This window comes from Salvelinus namaycush, chromosome 13, assembly GCF_016432855.1.
Source record: "Salvelinus namaycush isolate Seneca chromosome 13, SaNama_1.0, whole genome shotgun sequence".
NCBI classification, from domain to species: domain Eukaryota; kingdom Metazoa; phylum Chordata; class Actinopteri; order Salmoniformes; family Salmonidae; genus Salvelinus; species Salvelinus namaycush.
The window spans coordinates 12,210,152-12,233,761 of NC_052319.1; the positions used below are offsets into that span (position 1 = coordinate 12,210,152).

General features: G+C 40.7%; 1 pseudogene; it reads left to right on the plus strand.

The window, feature by feature from the left end:
• The first annotated feature begins 992 nt into the window (after positions 1-992).
• On the plus strand, positions 993-23,107 carry LOC120057767 (annotated as a pseudogene).
• The last annotated feature ends 503 nt before the right edge of the window (positions 23,108-23,610 follow it).

The following is a 23,610-nucleotide window of genomic DNA, read 5'->3' on the forward strand; positions in this document are numbered from 1 at the left end:
CAAGACAGAAAATGGTCCAATTCAATCACTTATCAAGAGATCATCCCTGGTCTACCCTACTGCCTCTGATCTGTCAGACTCACGAAACACAAATGCTATGTTTGTAAATTATGTCTGAGTGTTGGAGTGTGCCCCTGGCTATCCGTCAATAAATAAAAACAAGAAAAGTGTGAGTCTGGTTTGCTTAATTTAAGCAATTTCAAGTTATGTATACTTTTACTTTTGATACATAAGTATATTTTTTTGCAATAACATTTACTTTCGATACTTAAGTATATTTTAAACCAAATACTTTAAACTTTTACTTAAGTAGTATTTTACTGGGTGACTTACTTGAGTCATTTTCTATTAAGGTATCTTTACTTTTACTCAAATATGACAATTAGGTACTTTTTCCACCACTGGCAATATGTTTGGAACATCAAATCAAAATAAAATCACAGTTTGAATCGCAATACATATAGAATCGTGAGAGTGGCAAAACATATCATATTGCCACCTATCAAATATTGAGGTCCCTGGCAATTCCCAGCCCTACCAGACAGACGGGTTGCCTGGGATTTACGAGACTAAGGAGTTGCAGAATTTCCTTTTCACTTAAGTAAGAAGCCTTTGAATAGTATCAATAGTATTTACAATCAATAGTATTTACAATAATGTAATTTTAGCTCACGAGACAAAGACTCAGTGACTTTGAGTGACTAAAGAATGTTTTCAAAGAAACTATGAAATTTGGAAACATTAAAGGGAGTTCTGTTCACCACTGATACAAAGTAGCCCTGATACAAAGTAGCCACAAGCGTCCTCTTCTCACAGGCACCGTGCTAAACCACCACACGCACAAGCATGCGGGTGGTTCAGTATTTTACATTTAGCTTGCTTGGTGCGCCACCTTGTGAAACATTAGTGTTAAATCAAATTTTCAACTTCCTTTACCATTTGAAAATGGCGGCGGTGGTTGTCAAGTAAACGAAAGACGCTAACTAGTTTTTGTAAAATGGCGAAAATGTAGCTAGAATTGGTTGTATCTAGATTTTTGATTGTTAAGGTGGCTGCGGTATTCAGTGAAGACTTTTACCATCTACTTCATTGCTGCTGTTTTAAGTGAAACATTGTCATGGCAGAAACAGAGGATGAAGAGTCAACGCTGGTAAATTGACGTTTTTCACTGTAGCTAATTCTCTATTCACTGATTGAGATATGTCACAAAAGTAACCGAGGTAAAAAACAGTTTCAAGTTGGATATTCGCGCTTTCAAACCACTTGAACCACAGACTCCAAATAAGATGTTGAAAAATTGCGCACAACATTGCGCATGTATTATTTTCACGATTTGGACATGAATTCGCTTTCCAAAATTAATAAACGTGGAAATGTGAGCAGCATTTTGTATTCGGAGTTGAATTAGTTAGGGAGTGTAAACAAAGTACAAACGTTTTTACATTCGAATTTCAATAGCTCCTTGGTCATGTGACCTACTTGACTCAAACAAGGTTCAGAATGTCCACTGACTACCCTTCTATATTGCACACACTTTGGTTTGTTCATTTTCATCTCACACGTTTTTACATGCATTTTCAAACTTTCTAATTTCAATAGCTCCTTGGTCATGTGACCTACTGACTTCAAACAACGTTCAGAATGTACACTCAGTGGGCCTACACATTGCACACCCTTTAGTTTGTCCATTTTCATCTCACTCGATTTTACATACATTTTTCAAACTTGAAAATGTCAATAGCTCCTTGGTCATGTGACCTGACTTCAAACAAGGTTTATAATGTACACTCAGTGGGCCTACACGTCGTACAGCCTTTAGCTTGTCCATTTTCATCTCACACGTTTTTACAGGAATTTTTTTACATTTAAAATTTCAATAGCTCCTTGGTCATGTCAGTTACACACCTAAGAAGCGTGCAGTGGATATACACCCACATTGCATAACCTCTAGTCATGTATCTTCTATATTGTTGTACATTAATATTAGTTTGACAATTAGGGGGTTCAGTGTTGTGTTAACCATTTTCTTTAATATTTATCTATAATAACTGTATTTAACAGCAGTACACAATAGGCGAGAGACAGATAATATCTCCTTTCGTCGTTAATATCAACCATAAAGTTAAAGGGCAAAGTTCGAGAGTCATGCTATTAATTGTCCAAAGCAGGGATGGAGAGTGAGCTAGTGAGGTAGGCTGCAGTGGGTTAGCTGGTCAATACATATACTGAACATGTAACCACAGTAATGGTGGCCAGAAAATCAATGAATAAAAATTGAAATTTGACAAATTAAACAGAAATTGTAGACCTTTAATCTTTTCCAACATGTCAACAGACACTTACCTTCAAATAAGTACAACACATGTCACAGTGTTATCTTTCTCTTTATCCCTGGTTGATGTACATTCAGAGCCTCTTCAGTGTGGATGGGGTATAGCATACATTTTCAACAACAAAGACAGCACTTCCAGTTTGTGTTCTTCACTCTGAACTCTTGTCTTCATTCCTAGCCACAGCACATGGAACCCCCGTTGGCATGCAAAACATTCAATCAAAAACAAAACAAAGCATAACACGTTATAAATAATATCAAATATCAATGCAGTATGACGAATTAGCCATCCATTGTGTTATATCATAAATTGTCTTACATGCCGTCACTGTTGTCAAAAGATAATAAACATGTTAAATAAAGTTACTAACCCAGTCAGTCTTTGGGCCACATCCAGGTTCTTCATCAGTGGCACACATGAAACAGTTGTTGGCTTTGTTGAACTCTAAAATCATAGGCATGAACTGAACATATGGCTGTCCCACACAACTACATAAAAATAAAGAATTTACATTTACTTTGAATTAAATGTCATTACATACCAGACATTTTTAGTATATCCTTCAGACATTTCTTTTCGCAGTTGCTCCATGTGTTTTTGTGAAGGTTCTATGTCAATTTGGGAGGGGATGTTGGGGAAGTTCTGTGCAACTTCCTTGGCCATCTACACACACAAAAAATTGACCTAATTGTCACATAACAGCTAACCATTCATTATTGAAAATATAACTATCACACCTGCGTTACAAAGACCCCGCAGCTGAAGGTGTCCTGCTGCATGGTGTGACTTATTTCCCCTCCTTTCTACTTTATATCCACCCAGTCATCTTTTCCATGGCAGGATCTTCTCATTTTGAAGTATCCTATTTTTTATGTAAACATAATGGAATTCTGATTAGTTATAGGCAAATTAATTCACAGGCCAAAACTGTATGCTGATTTCCTTATCACTATGATCTAGTGGAGGTAATTTCCTTTATGCCCCATTCTACACACAGCCTAAATTATAGGCACTGAACCATTTACAGGACGATAATAAAAGTAGCATATAGGGTCCAACCCTATCACAGAGTGAATAAATGTAGAGCGTTTGTAGACTTTAAGAAAAAAATATGAAGTGACAGTTTCATCAGTACGTGCTTAAAGAAAGTCACATCACAAAGATCACAGATGACAGTGCCCATCAAGTCTATGACAATAGAGAATGAATTGTAAGCACCAAAGTGTGTTAAAGTGTGTTTGTCAAAATAATATCTGAAAATGTCAGTTGTTGAACATAATACTTCTATTTGCAATAGCAATTTATGATATATGCAGTTGAGGAATATTCCATGTATCAACACTACATGTAGGACGGACATAAGCAATTCCCACAACAGTATACACAGAGGCATTTTTCAGCTATGATTTTACCACTCAGAATCCAGAATGGATATGACAATGATTCCAGCCAGCACAGGACGTAGTACACCCTTACAACAATTTACTTTTTGATCTTCTTGACTTCTTATCTGGTAAACTGTTACTGAGTGTCAAGAAAAGAGCCCCAATCAGGGGTTAGTGTACTCCAGTAAAAAAAGGGCTGGTTTAGATTAAAAGCTATTGCCCTGTGTCCCCGTTCATAGGGGCATGAGAGACTAGTCAGTGGTAGAATTGAGTTAGCACTTTATTGGCCCAAACACCCACAGACCCACAAGATTGAGGTTACTCATGGACAGTAATTAGTATTTTTTTTATTTGCATTAATGCATTGTGTCTTCTAACTGTCCAAGAATAGGATCCAAAATGTTAGGAAATATTTGTTCCCATAAATACAAAGGAGGATGTCTCTCATACCTCTGGCATTTTAGTCAGACTGCCAGACTGTGTAAAACCTTTATGATGGGGCCGGCAATGGAGTTCCCATTGACTAAGCACCACAGAGACCAATAAGGAGAGAATACATACAGGTCAAGGGTGCCAATTGAAAGTCAAGGGGTGTGTCTGTGCCTTTTGGATTACTCTTTCTTTGCAGAGAACCCCTGTGGTTCAAGTCAAGAGCTACCCTTCCCCTTTCAGTCTGCTCTGTGCATGTCTGAAAGTGGGTGTAGGCCAGCAGCCAAGAGAGTTTTTCACAGTATGTCATAAAAAATTATTACACTTATGAATGTATGTAAAATGCTAATATGTATTAGATCCAGTACAATGGAATAACTATAGTCCACTGACTATATAAGGGTAGTCAGTGGACACTCTGAACCTTCTTTGAGTCAAGTAGGTGACATGACCAAGGAGCTATTGAAATTTGAAAGTTTACAAATTTAATGTAAAAACGTGTGAGATGAAAATGGACAAACTTAAAGGTGTGCAATGTCTAGGCCCACTGAGTGTACATTCCGAACCTTGTTTGAAGTCAGTAGGTCACATGAACAAAGAGCTATTGAAATTCCTCAGTCACAAAGTACTGTTATCCAATTCAGTAACATCACTGTACCGTGTAGCCTGTATAGCTTATTTGGAATGTAGAAGCTGCAGTGTAGCCTACTTGGTTAAGCTATTTCTTTCAAAGGTTCTGAAAGAAAGAACGCACAGCATATCTGCCAGAATGTTTTCGATAACATGCATGTACAAATTCTCGTAAAAGCATGTAGGATAACGTGTATGTAGGCAATTTATCATCTTAGAATAAGGGGCAAAACATTCAGGATGAAACTCCTATAATATATACATGTTCTGAATGGTCTTTTTGATTAGCATATTGGTTACGTTGTTGAATTTGTAAACATCCGTAACACCGGCCAATTTGCAATGGAACTTTCCAGGAAGGATATTACAGGCACAAGTATCTTCATGCTGACCACTTGCATTCCACAAGAGTTATTTATTTATCAGCACAATGTTGTGTTACACAGCCTACTTTGATTTATTCGTATTTTATTAAGTGTTTTCTTAAGCTATTTCCTATCACAGCTCTACATTTCATGTTTTTTGTTTTTGTTCCCAGGCCTTGATCAACTACTATTGCCACGAGAAGTATTTCAACAGTGGTGTAAAAAGTACCCAGTTGTCATACTTGAGTAAAAGTAAAGATACCTTAAAAGATAATGACTCAAGTAAAAGTGAAAGTCACCCAGTAAAATACTACTTGAGTAAAAGTGTAAAAGTATTTGGTATGAAATTAAAAGTATAAATCATTTAACATTTCTGATATTAAGCAAAACAGACGACACAATTATTTTTATTTATTTATTTATTTACGGATAGCCAGAGGCACAGTTCAACACTCAGAAATAATTTACAAACGAAGCATTTGTGTTTAGTGAGTCATCCTGATCAGAGGCAGTAGGGATGACCAGGGATGTTCTCTTGATAAGTGCGTGAATTAGACATTTCTCCTGTCCTGCTAAGCATTCAAAATGTAACGAGTACTTTTGCGTGTCAGGGAAAATGTAAGGAGTAAAAAGTACATTATTTTCTTTCGGAATATAGTGGAGTAAAAGTAAAAGTAGTCAAAAATATGAATAGTAAAGTACAGATACCCCAAAAAAACTACTTAAGTAGTACTTTAAAGTATTTTACTTAAGTACTTTACTCCACTGTATTTCAATCATGTATTAAATGCTGCAGCTGTGGCCCAGAAGAAAATTGAGTAATTATCCAATCTTCAGCTTTTTCCATGCCTACAGTAACCTGATACAAGATAAAGTAGGACTCCACTACTTTGCTTGAAACAAACGAATAAAGCAGCTACAGTGAGGTCAAAAACTATTGGGACAGTGACACATTTTTCTTGTTGTTTTGGCTCTGTACTCCAGCACTTTTGATTTTAAATGATACAATCATCATTAAAGTGCATCCAACAAGTTTATAGATTCAGAAGATTGATTTAGTCATTGCGTGCTAGGAATATGGGACCAAATATATTAAAGTATACCAAATACTTTTGGTTCCCTAAAACGGGAAGACTATGTACAAAAAGTGCTGTATTTCTAAACAGTTCACCCAATATGGATGAAAATACCCTCAAATTAAAGCTGACAGTCTGTTCCTTAACCCCATCGTCATTGTATTATTTCAACCAAAAATGTGTCACTGTCCAAATACTTTTGGACCTCACTGTATATCTGTGTCTTGTAATATCAATGATTCATATGTTTCGTTTTAGATCAAATGCAGGAAGCCATCCATGAGTTGGAGAAAATAAATGACAGACAAGATGTGTCTCTCAGCACATTCATGGCTCTTGCTTATGCTGAAAAGAAAAGGCAAAACCCAGGTAAATCCATATTTGTCTTGATCCATGTTTATGTCTTTTTCTGTAGCTGAATGTCACGATCGTCGTAATGAGCGGACCAAGGCGCAGCGGGAGTATAGTTCCACATATTTTTAATCTCCGTGAAACAAACAAAACAATAAAGAAACAACGAAATGTAAAGTCATGATGTGCACGCACACAGGCACCTACACACAAACAATATCCCACAAAACACAGGTGGGGAAATGGCTACCTAAATATGATCCCCAATCAGAGGCAACGATAAACAGCTGCCTCTAATTGGAACCACATTAGCACCAACATAGAAATAGACATACTAGAACACCCCCTATTCACACCCTGACCTACTACACCATAGAGAACCAAGGGCTCTCTATGGTCAGGGCGTGACAGTACCCCCCCCCCCCCCCCCCCCCTCAAAGGTGCGGACTCCGGCCGCAAAACCTGAAACCAAATGGAGGGGTTAGGGGGGTGACTAGTGTCGGTGGCGGCTCCGGTGCAGGTCGTAGCCCGCGCCCAGACCCCGGATCCGGCCATGGCGCTGGGCTGAATGCCGTGCCTGGACTGGGCATCGGCGCAAAGGAGGGCTCCGGCCATGGAGCTGGGTTGGACACCGTGCCTGGACTGGGCACCGGCGCAGAGGAAGGCTCCGGCCATGGAGCTGGACTGGACGTCGTGCCTGGACTGAGCACCGGCGCAGAGGAAGGCTCCTGCCCTGGAGCGGGACTGGGCACCGACGCAGAGGAAGGCTCCTGCCCTGGAGCGGGACTGGACACCGTGCCTGGACTGGGCATCAGCGTAGAGGAAGGCTCCTGCCCTGGAGCGGGACTGGACACCGTGCCTGGACTGGGCACCGGCGCAGAGGAAGACTCCGGCCTTGGAGCTGGCACCGGAAGTACCGGGCTGGGGAGACGCACTGGAGGCCTGGTGCGTGGAGCTGGCACAGGTGGCACTGGACTGGTGACACGCACTTCGGGGAGAGTGCGGGGAGCTGGCACATGACGACCGGACTGGGGAGGCGCAATGATAAACAGCTGCCTCTAATTGGGAACCATATTAGCACCAACATAGAAATAGACATACTAGAACACCCCCTAGTCACGCCCTGACCTACTACACCATAGAGAACCAAGGGCTCTCTATGATCAGGGCGTGACACTGAATCTATACACTTATCTGTTTGTGTTGACTACAGATCGAGATGTCTTTCAGGAACTGGATGCCAAGGTGAAAGAGGACCGTAATAGTGCTACTCCTAATGGGCTCTACTATGCTGGGATATTCCTCTGGCTTCTGGGACGTAATGACTAAGCAAGAGAATACATCGAGAGGATGATAAAAATCTCTAATGGTTCCAGAGAAGTTAGTTTTGTCATATGTGTTTCTCTCAAATTGTTGTAACAATGAATTTTGTATTTTGAATATGCATTTATTTACAGCATGTAAAAAATGTACAAAGTATACAGGTGTCACCGTACACAGAACTCAAACAGTTAAATAGATAAAATTATGCTCACGCTATGGCAGTACAGGCTTGCCAATAACTTTTTGAGTGGAATGACTAGAAATCACAATATACTTCTTTCTACCTGGTTTCCTTTTTGTCTACCCTTTTATAATGTTTTTAATTTATGTCTGTTGTTCAGGAGCTTATCCTAAAAGGCTGGACAGATCTGACCACTGGTAAGGATGCATAGAGAAGAAGGCTGGGAAATACTTTGACAAAGGCTTGAAAGAGAAAGCAGACATTTTCACTCTGATGGGAAAGGTACGAAGGGCACCTGTGTTAAGAAATGTTTCACCGCAAAATGCAGAATAAAGAGGATTTTGAAACCTACAATCTCAGATTGTTCTGAAATCGTTTCTGTAGTTAGTTACAGATACGATTAGCTTTCCTGAAACATTATTTTGTTGAAATACAATTTGATCTCTGAGAAATGAAGCTAATTGATCGGCCCCAAATTGTACATTTACATTTTCAGGATTCAGATAATATTCAATAAATATAGTATCCAACATCCATTTTGAAGCAATGGGTAATTTTTTTGTTGTTGTTAAAAGCCACCCACGGAACCCCCCACACATCATGCGGCTTGGAGTATTGTTTCTCCGTACTATGTAATGTATTCCCTGTGTATCTGGTGATGTTTTTTTCCCCTGTTCAGAGAAATTAGTCATTGAAGTTGCTTGCATTATTTACCATAAAGTAGTGTGAAAGTACTAGGATCTGACCACTAGATGCAGTTTTTGCTGCTATAACAACACACTCTTTTATCAATTTTTCTGGTCTCTTGTGTTTATTATACAGTTGAAGTCGGAAGTTTACATACACTTAGGTTGGAGTCATTAAAACTCGTTTTTCAACCACTCCACAAATTTCTTGTTAACAAACTATAGTTTTGGCAAGTCAGTTAGGACATCTACTTTGTGCATTACACAAGTAATTTTTCCAACAACTGTTTACAGACAGATTATTTCACTTATAATTCACTGTCACAATTCCAGTGGATCAGAAGATTACATATACTAAGTTGACTGTGCCTTTAAACAGCTTTGAAAATTCCCGAAAATTATGTCATGGCTTTTGAAGCTTCTGATGTCCTCTGGTCTGATGAAACAAAAATAGAACTGTTTGGCCATAATGACCATCATTATGTTTGGAGGAAAAAGAGGGAGGCTTGCAAGCCGAAGAACACCATCCCAACCGTGAGGCATGGGGGTGGCAGAATCATTTTGTGGGGGTGCTTTGCTGCATGAGGGACTGGTGCACTTTACAAAATGGCATCATGAGGAGAGGAAAATTATGTGGATATATTGAAGCAACATCTCAAGACATCTGTCAGGAAGTTAAAGCTTGGTTGCAAATGGTTCTTCCAAATGGACAATCACCCCAAGCATACGTCCAAAGTTGTAGCAAAATGGCTTAATGATAATGAAGTCAAGTTATTGGAGTGGCCATCACAAAGCCCTGACCTCAATCCCATAGAAAATTTGTGGGCAGAACTGAAAATGCGTGTGCGAGCAAGGAGGCCTACAAACCTGACTCAGTTACACCAGCTTTGTCAGGAGGAATGGATCAAAATTCACCCAACTTATTGTGGGAAGCTTGTGGAAGGCTACCCGAAACGTTTGACCCAAGTTAAACAATTTTAAGGCAATGCTACCAAATACTAATTGAGTGTATGTACACTTCTGACCCACTGGGAATGTGATGAAAGAAATAAAAGCTGAAATAAATAATTCTCTCTGCTATTATTCTGACATTTCACATTCTTAAAATTAAGTGGTGATCCTAACTGACCTAAGACAGGGAATTTTTACTAGGATTAAATGTCAGGAATTGTGAAAAACTGAGTTTAAATCTATTGGCTAAGGTGTATGTTAACTTCCGACTTCAACTGTATATATCACAACATTTCCTTTGCAACTTTGGGTAGAAAACCAATATTATGAAATTAAATTTGTGTGGTCGTCCCCCATGAAAGCAATTCAGTTTGTCCTTCTCTTAGCTACCTAATGCTTCAACCCAACTCTCCTTGAATAGTCCAACAAGTGGCCGCTCTCTGAGAGGGCTTTCCCTATGCAATTGTCATTTGAAACTTTTCCCATGCTCTAAACTTTGATGGAGAAATAGTCTAGTTACTAAAATAATTAATTGCATGGCAGTCAGATGTTTTTGAAAATATGTATTGTGATTAGTGACATTCACCATTAAACCCAACACAAACCAATACCCTTACAATTGCAAAATATTGCACAGTGTGTGTTTGGGACTTTTACCATTGAAGACCACTAGAGACCTTAACATTTAAACCATTAGAACTGCTGTAGCCTAATGGTTTGCTTGTTCACCAGGAATGGTCTAACAGTAACTAATCCCTTTTTTGAAGCAAATAAACCACACGCAAAGGGGCCATTTCCTGGACACAGATTAAGCATATAAGAAGGACAAACTCCTTTGCTTTTATAGAGGACTGGCTTGACTTGTGAGGATGACCACACAAAGGATTGTCATCATGAGCAAATCTATTGGTTTGTTTACCCAAAGTTGCAAAGGAAATGTTGTGATCTGTTTAATAATTAGGGATAGACCCTTTAAAAAAAAATGTTTGCCTAAAATGACATACCCAAATCTAACTGCCTGTAGCTCAGGCCCTGAAGCAAGTATATGCATGTTCTTGGTACCATTTGAAAGGAAACACTTTGAAGTTTGTGGAATGTAGGAGAATATAACACAATAGATCTGGTAGAAGAAAATACAAAGAATAAACCAACCGTTTTGTTTTTTTCTACCACCATCTTTGAAATGCAACAGAAAGGTCCCACATCTAGCCATCACTCTGGTTGTTTCACACTACTTCACTCACTCCGATGGTGTCCACAAGATGACAGCAGTGTATGTGCATAGTTTCAGACGGATAACTTGAAGTATGAGCAAACTACATGACTTTTAGTGTGAAGTCCCCAGGTACATTTGGGCAAATCGTGAAGGAGACATTCACATTCATATTCCATTTTTCTGCAAGAATATCATCAAATCTGTATACTTGGACTTTGATTTAGCTTTGCAAGTATTAGTAGCCATATTATAAGTTCAACATTTGCAACACACCCAGTTTTCATAACTTCATAACTCTCCATATTCTTAGAATTTTTGTACAAAAGGAAAAGGCTTGCTGTCGCACAAGGTCAGCAGCTACATTTTGCGACAGATACGTAACGCCCAGCTCATAGGCTATCTAGCTAGCTTTGTTTGACCCCGATTGGTGCTTATTTGACAAAGTTACAGTCAATCAAGTGAAGACCGCCCGTATCATCGGCGTGCCATGAAAGCATCGCTCTCAAATATGGTGGCCTATAGGATATACTACACCCCTAATGATATAGTGAAGTCTGGGTACGTTCTAGGATCTCTGAGGAATAAGTATGAATGTGATTTGACTGGTCGAAACAACGTTCAGGGTTAGATTTTCACAGATTCCTTTCTTTGCAAATTGAACGAGTGGAAATACAAAATTGATCGTGCATGCTATATGGACCTTTTTAGGATATGAAAAAGGATTTTATCTAACAAAACGGCACTTCCTGTTATCTCTGGGACCCTTTGGATGATAAATCAGAGCAAGATTTCAGAATGAAAGTACACATTTCACCTTTAGAGGTGAATTTATCAAACCTATCTTGGTGAAAAAAGTGTTTTGTTGTTAGGAGCTCTCCTCAAACAATAGCATGGCAATTTTTCGCAGTAATAGCTACTGTAAATTGGACAGTGGAGCTATATTAACAAGAATTTAAGCTTTCAGCCGATATAAGACACTTATATGTACCAACATTTGTTGTTTCTCTAAAATCCCGTTGACGGGACTCCTATCCCTAAGAGTAAACACAAGAGACCAGCAAAATGGATAGTGTGGCGGTATGGCAGAAACAGTGACATTTAGTGGTCAAACTATGGTACTGTCACACTACTTTATGGTAAATAATGCAAGCAAATTGAATTACTAATTTCTCTGAACAGGGGGGGAAAAAATCACCAAATTCACAGGGAATACATGACATAGTATGGAGATGCAATACTCCAAGTCAGCCTCATACTACTTGTCAAACATGTAGAAATTATACTGTACTGGTTGTTGGGGTGGGATGGGTGTGGGGGATCTGTGGGTGGCTTTTGTGGCTTCTGTGGGTGGCTTTTTACAGTTTTTGGGTATTCCTTATGTGTTACTCATTGGTAGGAAAAAGTTTGGTCCAAATCGAATGTTGGATACTATATTTATTCAATGTTATCTGAATCCTATAAATTTAAATTGCCAATTTGGGTTTAATCAATGAATTTCTCAGAGATAAAATGACATTTCAACAAATAATGCTTCAGGAATGCCAATCTTACCTGTTTCTAACTACAGAAACAATTTCAGAACAATCTGAGATGGTGGGTGTCATGGCTTGCTGAAATGACATGGGACAACTCATTGGAGACATTGTTGAGTTTTCTGTCACTTCTCATAATTTAATGTGGCGCTTAGTTACTGTAATTCAATGTGCTAGATTTTCTGTGTCCCACATCCTTACTAGGATGACTGAGTTTATTATTCACTAACACAATCTGTGTCTCAATTTGTACCATATCTAAATATATATTGAATGGATCGTTTTGCCTTATCTGTGGTAATACAGTGAGACCTAATGCTAGCTTGCTACCTTTTGCTCTTTTTGTAGAGTAATTTTCTGTTGAAACAGATGTACAACAATGCGTTTGACTTTCCCTCGACATGTCCATAAATTATGTGATATTTTGTCTGTTTCAGGCACATTACTATGAGTATCAACAGAATTATTCCGGAGCTTTGGAGACAGTCAACCAAGTGACTGTTAGTTTCCCTGGGTTTCTCCCTGCCTTTATGAAGAATATGAAGCTTCTATTGACCCTGCAGGACTGTGAGAAAACTGTAGGCGCAGCATAGAGGTAAAGTATCCCATCTGATAGGTGTTTTTGCTCTAGAAATTGTGTTTTCTTGTTAACTTAAATTAATGATACTGGAAATATTAGCTGGCTTAAATTGTAGTTTATAAAGATTTGTTTGGATCAAATAAACACTTTCATTGCTGGATTTGGTCAATCAATAGCAGCCATATAAAGAACGAGCCAGTCAGCCTTTGCAAGTGGGTCCGTATTCAAGTGCAAATGAAAATGGAGCGTGATGCCTGGAACCAGTGCATAATGACTGAGCCATTGTTCCTGACTGCTCGCCCGCTGGACCCTGGCCAGAGCCAGAGAATATAAAAAGGCCTTTGAGTTGAAGCGCTAGAGCCACACGTTTCCCAGGATGCACTCCTCCAGGTTCTATGAACTGCAGGAAGGAGGATCACTCAGGTGGAGCCTGTTTCTAAGGGAATTAAGCCCAAGACCAGAGCCACTGGTTTAGCCCTGCTGAGCCGTAGCTCTGTGAACAGGGATGGACACATGCAGTGCACAGTCCTGCTCTTTTTTTCTCATTGTCTAACTCGGTGTTCTTCCTTAGATTGTATTCTCTACTTTTGTCTGTCACATAAGCCATCCTGGGAAAAAGTAATATAAAACCCTGACAGCACCACGTTTTCATTAGGATCAAACAAACAGTGTTGGTCATTAATGTGATGTTTCCTGTCCCATTCCAGACTCTTGCAGAGGGATAAAAACAACCTGGAAGCCCTGAGAATGCTCGCTCTTCACTCCTTATGCAGAGAGGGGGACATCACAGAGGTAATGTTCAAACAGTACGAGCTAACATGAGAAACAGATTACACTATAACCCGTTGCCACACAACTAATTGTGAAGGGTGAATGTTTTCATGATGTGTACATGGCCAAACGGGATACCCTTTTTCCTTTTTGGCAGTCAGTTAACCAGCTCTCAAATCTCATCAGCAGCTTGGACACCCAAGAGCCTCACAGCCCAGAGCTTTTCTACAGGATGTCCTTCGCTTTCACACGGGTGGTAAGACGTGTTTAATGGTTTGCAATAAACATATTTTACATAAAAGACACTGGTTTCACCTCTGAAGAGATGTCGAACCCCTTCACTTCACCCTTGTAACATTGCAACAGTCTCTGAACCAGTACATGCCATGTGTGACATGAGATATACACAAAGAAATACTCTAATATTATCATTTACTAGTGTGGAAGAAATTCGACAGTGATTCAGCAGAACCACATCATGGTGGACAAAGCCTTCTCCCAAGCCCAAGGGGATGCGTATCTGGCCACAGAGCTGCGCTACCAGTTGGTTCTGCAGGGAAGAATCAAATGGGCTATGAAGTGATACAAGACTGCCATGACTCTGGATGAAACAAGTGTCTCAGCTTTGACAGGTTACGCTGATTGTTCAGCATATTTTTTATTTTTAGCAATAATGTAGCAATGTATGTCATCATACAGGGTGGCAGGGTAGCCTAGTGGTTAGAGCGTTGGACTGGTAATCGAAAGGTTGCAAGTTCAAATCCCCCAGCTGACAAATCCCCCAGGTACAAATCTGTCGTTCTGCCCCTGAACAGGCAATTAACCCACTGTTCCTAGGCCAGCATTGAAAATAAGAATTTGTTCTTAACTGACTTGCCTAGTTAAATAAAGATAAAATATATATACCTATACAAAATTGGGTAATATTTACTGCTTAGTTGAGAATTGTAAGCAATCTATTAACTAATATTTAACCGTTTTTTAAATGACTTACACATTATCTGTATTTCCAGGTATTATCAGGTGCCAGCTGATCGAGGGACACTTAGAGGATGCAGAGCAACAGCTGGAGTTTCTCATAGAGATCCAGCAGTCTATCGGGAAATCAGGGTTAAGGCTGATAGAGGAAAGATATTACTCTGTTTAATCCAGTTCAAAGGCCTAGCCAAAGTAACCCTATTACACTCTTGACATTCATATCCACTATTTGGAAATAAAGTAAAGCCCAGTAGCCTTTTGCACAACTTTTTGTTGAGTAATTCTTGGTATTTTCTGTGTTAAGCCCTTTACAGTGACATCAGCCTGGATGAGTAACCTTTGAGTAACAGCTGGTTCTGTGAGTCTTTAGTTTTATGGCCTCTGCTGGCCCAGAGGATACTCTCTGGTTGTGTCCCAAATTTCACTTGATTCCCTTTATAGTGCACTGCTTTTGTAGTACACTATGAAGGGAATAGGGTGCCATTTGGGATGCACATTCTGCTGTACGATTGTGGTATAAACAATGCTGTCTTAGGGCTACCCTAGTCCTACTGAGCTGAATACTGTGGAGACCCTGTGACACCCTTGGCTTGCTCTCTCCTCTCTTTCAGGAGCTGCTGTACCTGCGCGCTGTGCTAGCTCTGAAGAAACACAGGCTACAGGATGATGTCACCAACCCGCTGAACGATGCAGTGGACACCCACACTGCAGGGCCTGCCGCTGGTGGTGGACTCTTTTGAGAAGCTCAACCCTGACTTCCTGCTGGAGATTGTCAAGGACTACATAGAACTCTGTCCTGCTAAGGTCAGTCTGGAGGGGGATGTGTGTGGATACATTTGTTCAATATATAATTTCACGCTTTATTCAGACAGAGTAGAAATTGTAAGGGGATATACAGTAGATGAGGGGATAAAGTTGGAGAAGGGGCTCTGCACATCTATGGATCCATTTATAGAGATTACTGTCCGTAATTATTGACACCACATTTACTGGGATTCATAAACAAATCAAAGAAGTCGTCACAGGTCTTAAATGGACTTTTAGCCCCTGTCATGGCATTCATCATAGTCTTGGTCTAAGCCCATAGAGATTAACATTGGCATCATCTACATCCCAGAGCCAGCCTCCTGCCCCTCAGCTCCAGCATTAAACCTCTGTTTTGGACACTGTGGTCAAGATAGTACCTGGACTCCTTCAGGGTGGCTTGCTATTGGCCAAAGTTAGGTTTCAGTCAGGTGAGTTTCAACTGTATTGCATGTGACAGAATTCTGCTCTGTTTTCATGCCAAGGGGTTCTCAACATGGATGACAACAATAGGTTTGATGGCAATGCTGATGTCCTTTAGGTGACATTGACACTGCACAGAGCAGCCTCCAATATTGCCTGGACCAGTGTCCCTCCCATGCTGAGGCCTACCTGCTCATGGAACAGATCCACCTCTAACAAGGCAATTACAAGCTCTCCTCCTAGTCTCTAGAGTTCTGCCTCAGCCACAACTTTGAGGTAAGAACAGTATTCCAGATGAATGTGATATTAGATCAAACAGAACTGTTATGGGAACACCCCTCCTCGAATAACTCTGTGTGCCGCTCCCTGCCAGGTCCGTGATCATCCTGCGCATCACCTAATAAAGGCCCAGGCACAGAATGAGAGAAACTGAAATAACTGAAATATATTATTATGATCATCCGTCTAGGTCTCCCCCAAGATATGCGCATAATTGCACAGAGCAGCCTCCAATATTGCCTGGACCAGTGTCCCTCCCATGCTGAGGCCTACCTGCTCATGGAACAGATCCACCTCTAACAAGGCAATTACAAGCTCTCCTCCTAGTCTCTAGAGTTCTGCCTCAGCCACAACTTTGAGGTAAGAACAGTATTCCAGATGAATGTGATATTAGATCAAACAGAACTGTTATGGGAACACCCCTCCTCGAATAACTCTGTGTGCCGCTCCCTGCCAGGTCCGTGATCATCCTGCGCATCATATTATTATGATCATCCGTCTAGGTCTCCCCCAAGATATGCGCATAATTCACAACATTGCTATTGCTTAGCTATACGTGAACCCAGCCTTGTGCTGACCTTTAGGCCTGGGATGTGCAGGCCAAGGTGTTGGAGCAGCCAGACGCTGTCCCCATGCAGAAGCAGCTCGCTACACAGATCTGTGCCGAGATCGCTAAACACTACACGAGTCTTAGAGGCTATGAGGGCGCAGTGAAATTCTACAAGGAAGCGCTTGTCTATTGTGAGAGGGATAGCAAGTTCGGTGCAGCTGAATCAAACCTTCAAGTGTGTGCTCTCTGCAGCTGTAATTGTGAATCCCTAGGATCTCTTTCTGTCGCCTTTCTGTGCTGTTTTTGTATAGTTTGCTCATTTGCTTATTATGATAGTTTATCTTATCCGCTAAATGATAATATAAATAAGTGACATTTTTGGGGGTGAATGTATGTTTCACACCCAGCCAGTTATATTACTACATGTGCTCATAGGAAAGGATATTATTATTACGATAATCGGTTAAGAAAGCTTAATTTTGAATGCTTTCATTGCTAGTAGGTGATGTTGGAGCTGGCTCAGTTGTACCTTACTCTAGATTATGTGAATGGCTGCCAACAGCAATGCAGTGTCATTCTGAAGAGTGACCAGGTCAATGAAGATGCAACACTGGTTAGTTCTATTTATATGCCATCTCTGTCGAGTCCCATTTGAAAATCGTGTTGTAAAACTTGATTAATCAAATCAAATTGTATTTGTCACATGCGCCGAATACAACAGATGTAGACCTTACCGTGAAATGCTTACTTACAAGCCCTTAACCAACAATGCAGTTCAAGAAATAGAGTTGAGAAAATATTTTCTAAATGAACTAAAGTTAAGGAATCTCATCCCGCTCCACTTCAGCCCTGTCAATGTTCCACGAGCAGCTCCTTTGTCTTGCTCACATTGAGGGAGAGGTTGTTGTCCTATCTCTGACCTCCCCATAGGCTGTCTCATCGTTGTCGGTGATCAGGCCTACCACTTTTGTGTCATCAGCAAACTTAATGATGGTGTTGGAGTCATACTTGGCCACGCAGTTGTGGGTGAACAGTGAGTACAGGAGGGGACTAAGCATGCACCCCTGAGGGGCACCAGTGTTGAGGATCAGTGTGGCATATGTGTTGTTGCCTACCCTTACCACCTGGGGGGCGGCCCGTCAGGAAGTCCAGGATCCAGTTGCAGAGGGAGGTGTTTAGTCCCAGGGTCCTTAGCTTAGTGATGAGATTTGTGGGCACTGTGGTGTTAAATGCTGAGCTGTAGTCAATGAACAAATGAACAGCATTCTCACATAATGTCGGTGTTCCTTTTGTCCAGGTGGGACAGGGCAGTGTGGCGTGCGATTGAGATTGCGTCATCAATGGATCTGTTGGGGTGGTTTGCGAATTGGAGTGTGTCTAGTGTTTCCGGCATTATGGTGTTGATGTCAGCCATGACCAGCCTTTCAAAGCACTTCATGGCTACCAACGTGAGTGCTATGGGGCGGTAATCATTTAGGCAGGTTACCTTCGCTTTCTTGGTCATGGGTTCTATGGTGGTCTGTTTGAAACATGTAGGTATTACAGAGTCGGTCAGGGAGAGGTTGAAAATGTCAGTGAAGACACTTGCCAATTGGTCTGCGCATGTCCTGAGTACACGTCCTGGTAACCCATCTGGCCCTGTGGCTTTGTGAATATTGACCTGTTTAAAGGTCTTGCTCACATCGGCTATGGAGAGCGTGATCATACAGTTGTCCGGAACTGCTGGTGCTCTCAGGCTTGCTTCAGTGTTGCTTGCCTCGAAGCGAGCATAAAAGGCATTTAGCTCGTCTGGTAGGCCCGCGTCACTGGGCAGCTCGCGGCTGGTTTTCCCTTTGTAGTCCGTAATATTTTTCAAGGCCTGCCACATCCGACAAGCATCAGAGCCGGTGTAGTAGGATTCAATCTTAGTCCTGTATTGACACTTTGCCTGTTTGATGGTTTCGTTTGAGGGCATAGCAGGATTTCTTATAAGCGTCCGGATTAATGTTCCGCTTCTTGAAAGCGGCAGTTCTAGTCTTTAGCTCAGTGCCGATGTTGCGGGTTATCCATGGCTTCAGGTTGGGAAATGTTTATACGGTCACTGTGGGGACGACATCGTCAATGCCGGTGACTGAGATGGTATACTCCTCAATGCCATTGGATGAATCCCGGAACATATTCCAGTCTGTGCTAGCAAAACAGTCCTGTAGTGTAGCATCCGTGTCATCTGACCTCTTCCGTATTTAGCGAGTCACTGGTACTTCCTGCTTTAGTTTTTGCTTGTAAGCAGGAATCAGGAGGATATGGAGGGCGAGGGAGAGCTTTGTATGCGTCTCTGTGTGTGTAGTAAAGGTGGTCAAGAGTTTTTTATCCTCTGGTTGCACATGTGACATGCTGGTAGAAATGAGGTAAAACGGATTTAAGTTTGCCTGCATTAAAGTCCCCGGCCACTAGGAACGCTGCTTCTAGATGAGCATTTTCTTGTTTGCTTATGGCCTTATACAGCCCTTTGAGTGCCGTCTTAGTCCCTGCATTGGTTTGTGGTGGTAAATAGACGGCTACGAGTAATATTGATGAGAACTCTCTGCGTAGATAGTGTGGTCTACAGCTTATCATGAAGCATTCTACCTCAGAGGAGCAATACCTCGAGACTTACCTCGAGAGTTATTGACAAATAGACACACACCCCCGCCCCTCGTGTTTACCAGACGTAGCTGCTCTGTCCTGCCGATGCACAGAGAAGCCAGCAAGCTCTATATTATCCGTGTCGTCGTTCAGCCACGTCTCGGTGAAACACAAGATATTACCGTTTTTAATGTCCCGTTTAAAGGATAGTCTTAATCGGAGATCGTCCAGTGTGTTTTCCAATAATTGCATGTTGGCCAATAATACGGAGGGAAGTGGTGGTTTACCTACTCGTCGGCAAATTCTTACAAGGCACCCCGCCCTCCTCCCCCTTTTCCTCCGTCTTTTCTATTCGCTGATGATGGGGATTTGGGCCTTGTCTTGACAAAGCAGTATATCCTTCGCATCGGACTCATTAAAGAAAAAATCTTTGTCCAGTTCGAGGTGAGTCATCGCTGTTCTGATGTCCATAAGCTCTTTTCGGTCATAAGAGGCGGTAGCAGCAACATTATGTACAATGAGTTACAAACGATGCGAAAAAACAAACAAAATAGCAGAGTTGGTTAGGAGCCCGTAAAACGGCAGCCATCCCCTCCGACGCCATAGAATCCCCTCCGGTGCCATAGAACCTCTCTTTCCTCGTATATGATGGCTGACCTGACTTTCAGGAAGCAGCACTATGAGCAAGTTGTTTTCCACTTTCAGCAGCTACTGGAGCGCAAACCAGGTGTGACAGGGCTCTGTTACTCCTGGATCTGAATACACAACTTCCCCACTGAAATAGAATTTAAATGGAGATTTGCAAATCTTTAAAAGGAAACTTAAGAACCTCAATGTAAATATACACTGCTGAGTTGACCACCCCTGGACGGGAAGTAATGTCTTTTCCATATGTTCCTGCTAGACAACTACCCAACACTGGCACGTCTAATCGACCTGCTGAGGAGATCTGGGAAGTTAGAGGAAGTTCCTACGTTTCTGGAGATGGCTGAAAAACATTCCTTCAGGGCCAAGTGTTGACACTGGGTTTAACTATTGCAAAGGACTTTATCTGTGGTAAGTATATGAATAACACTTACTGAATCCATGTACATTTATTTAGAATGGTATATTTTTAATAATGAGGTTGTATTTGGTGCCCAGGTACACAGGTGAACCCAATGATGGGTTGCGACACTTCAACAAGGCCCGGAAAGATAACGATTGGGGTCTGTCTTAACCCAGACAATGATACTATGGGAGAAGTCTTTGAGAACTGACATGGTGAGTGTCATTTTGGAGTCACTTTTGTTGTAAATAAGAATAGAATATGTTTCTTAACACATCTACATGAATGTGGATGTTATCATGATTATGGATAAACCTGAATGAATTAGTAATAATGATGAGTGAGAAAGTTACAGAGGAATAAATATCATACCCCCCAAAAAATGCTAACCTCACCTGTTACTGTAATGGTGAGAGGTTAGCATGTCTTGGGTGTATGATATTTGTGCATCTGTAACTTTCTCACTCATCATTATTCATGATTCATTCAGGATTATCCGTAATCATGGTAGCATCCACATTAATATAGAAGTGTTTCGAAACATATTCTATTCTTATTTACAATAAAAGTGACTCCAAAATGACACAATACATTGTTTATCATTCATTTCTATTGGGCACAAAATATTCTGAAACACAACCAAAACAAACAGCAAATGCATTCAACATGTTTGTAGAGTTACAAGTAGGAATATGGGACCAAATACTAAATACTGACTGCTTTAATACACATATAACAGTAAATTTGCCCCAATACTTTTGGTCTCCTAAAATGGGGGGGGGGGGGTCCTTATGTACAAAAAGTGCTGTATTTCTAAACAGTTCACCCGATATGGATGAAAATACCCTCAAATTTAAGATGACAGTCTGCACTTTAGCCTCATAGTCATTGTATCATCTCACACCCAAAGAGCTGGAGTACAGAGCCAAACAACAAAAAATGTGTCACTGTCTCAATACTTTTGGAGCTCAATGTAAAAATGTTTAAAAAAAACATTAGCTAAAACACATCTGTAAATGAATGTTATCCTTGCTCATTTATCTGGCTGTCAAGTTGTCATCGATGTAATTGCTCTTCATTTTCCATTTTCATCTATGCTCAGGAACGCCACTGAAAAGCAGCAGTCGGAGCAGCTCGCCGTGAGGACAGCAGAGAATCTCCTGAAGGAGTTAAAGCCCCATCCAGCCAGTGGACACGTCCAACTACGGATCCTAGAGAACTACTGCTTTCTGGCCACCAAGCAGAAAACCAATGTTGAGAAAGGCCTGAATGTTTTCACAGAGATTGCAAACAATGAGGTAAGTCATCTCCAGATGGTGTACATGAGTGGGCATTCACACACTTAATGCATCCAGTGAGGTTAGAGTTGCTCTATCTCAGGCTTTCTCTTTGCTTAACACTTTATTGAGGTTGACTTTGGAGGTTTTCTTAACAGCTTATCTATTGAGCAACATTCCTTTTTTATGGTAAGTAGTTTTTACCATAGTAAGAGAAGTTGTGTAAGAATGCAGGAGAAATTGCTGTTGCACAAATGTAATTCTCCTTATTGCTGACAAGGAAACATTCCAATTTACATTTTTGCATACCCTTGTCTACTTAATAGAAATCAAAAGGCATGTTAGATGTGATTGACTGTAAAACAACACTCAACTAACCAGAGCTCCCTGTTTTAACTTAGAAGGATCATGTGCCTGCACTGCTAGCCATGGCGACGGCCTACATGATTCTCAAACAAACCCCTCGAGCCAGGAACCAGCTCAAACGCATAACTAAGATGAACTGGAGCATTGTTGACACTGACGAGCTTGAGAAGAGCTGGCTGCTTCTGGCCGACATTTACATCCAGTCAGGGAAATATGACATGGGCGGGGACCTCTTGAAAAGATGTCTTCGCCATAATAAGGTCAATGTTGGGGGGGGAAGTAAAATGGTATTTATTACACTATCTGGCTGCATAGCAAAGAGCCATACTGTAAAACCCTTGATCAAAACGAATCAGAATGAATTTTTGTCAATCACAGTAACAGTCATTGTTCATTTTCATGCTCTAAAGTTTATGAATACATGGGCTACATTATGGAGAAGGAGCAGGCATTCCAGGATGCAGCGCTGAACTATGAACCCCACTAAAGGTATGTTTAAGGAAATGTTTTATATGCTCATGTTTTCTTTAGGTTTTTGGAGGCTCATCCCAGTTATCCAAGGATGAGGAAGGACATCTTTGACAAAGCTCTGGCAGCTTTGCGGTCTTGGCACACACACACAGAGAGAGAGCGAGAGAGAGACAGTGTTTGATTGTTTGATGTTTTTTGTTGACATGTATTATTATTCTTACGTATTTGGAAGTTATTATGAAGGATATTTTTCTCATCATGTATCAAGGGAATTTTGGAGAGATGAGAAACAGTGCTTTTAATAATCATGTGACTACAGTACAAAACACGTATTGTTATAGACTTATTTTTACCATGTGTTTTTCTTGCAATACAATGAAAACAGTGACTCTGTTGCAACACTCAATAAAGAAAGATATATTGTTGTGCAATAAATGTCACTGAGGCCAGGCACCACTGGCTGAAATGACATTTTAGCATCTACCAATCAATTTGAGATTTGTTGGTATTTTGGTCCATTAATATTAGTATTTTCAAAAAAGTAAACATAAAAATGTCAGTCTTGATGGAAATTTATATTTTCTTTAGTGTATCATACTGCCATCATAAAAATGTCAGGAATTTTAACCACTTTAAAATGGACATACAGTACATCTATCATTTCAAAGCTCACTACATTGAATTTCACCTCATTTAAAAGTAAATATTATTGAGAATTGAACAAACTGGACTATATGTAGTAACTTATTTTGAAGAGATGGTAATTGGGTCTAAGTAGGTGTTTGGCATTTGGTAGTCTAAATTCAATGTATTTGTCTTTACTGCCATTTCCCGGAAGTAAGACCCTTCCCACACACCAACTCACTTTCCTCACCTTCAGAAGCATCTACATTCACCAAATATTGTGTGGTTATCCTTAGATATAGGGTGCGTTCGTAAATTCACACTGGAGTGCCAGAATGCTCTCAGAGTGTGCTCTGGGCATTCGTAAATTCAGAGCG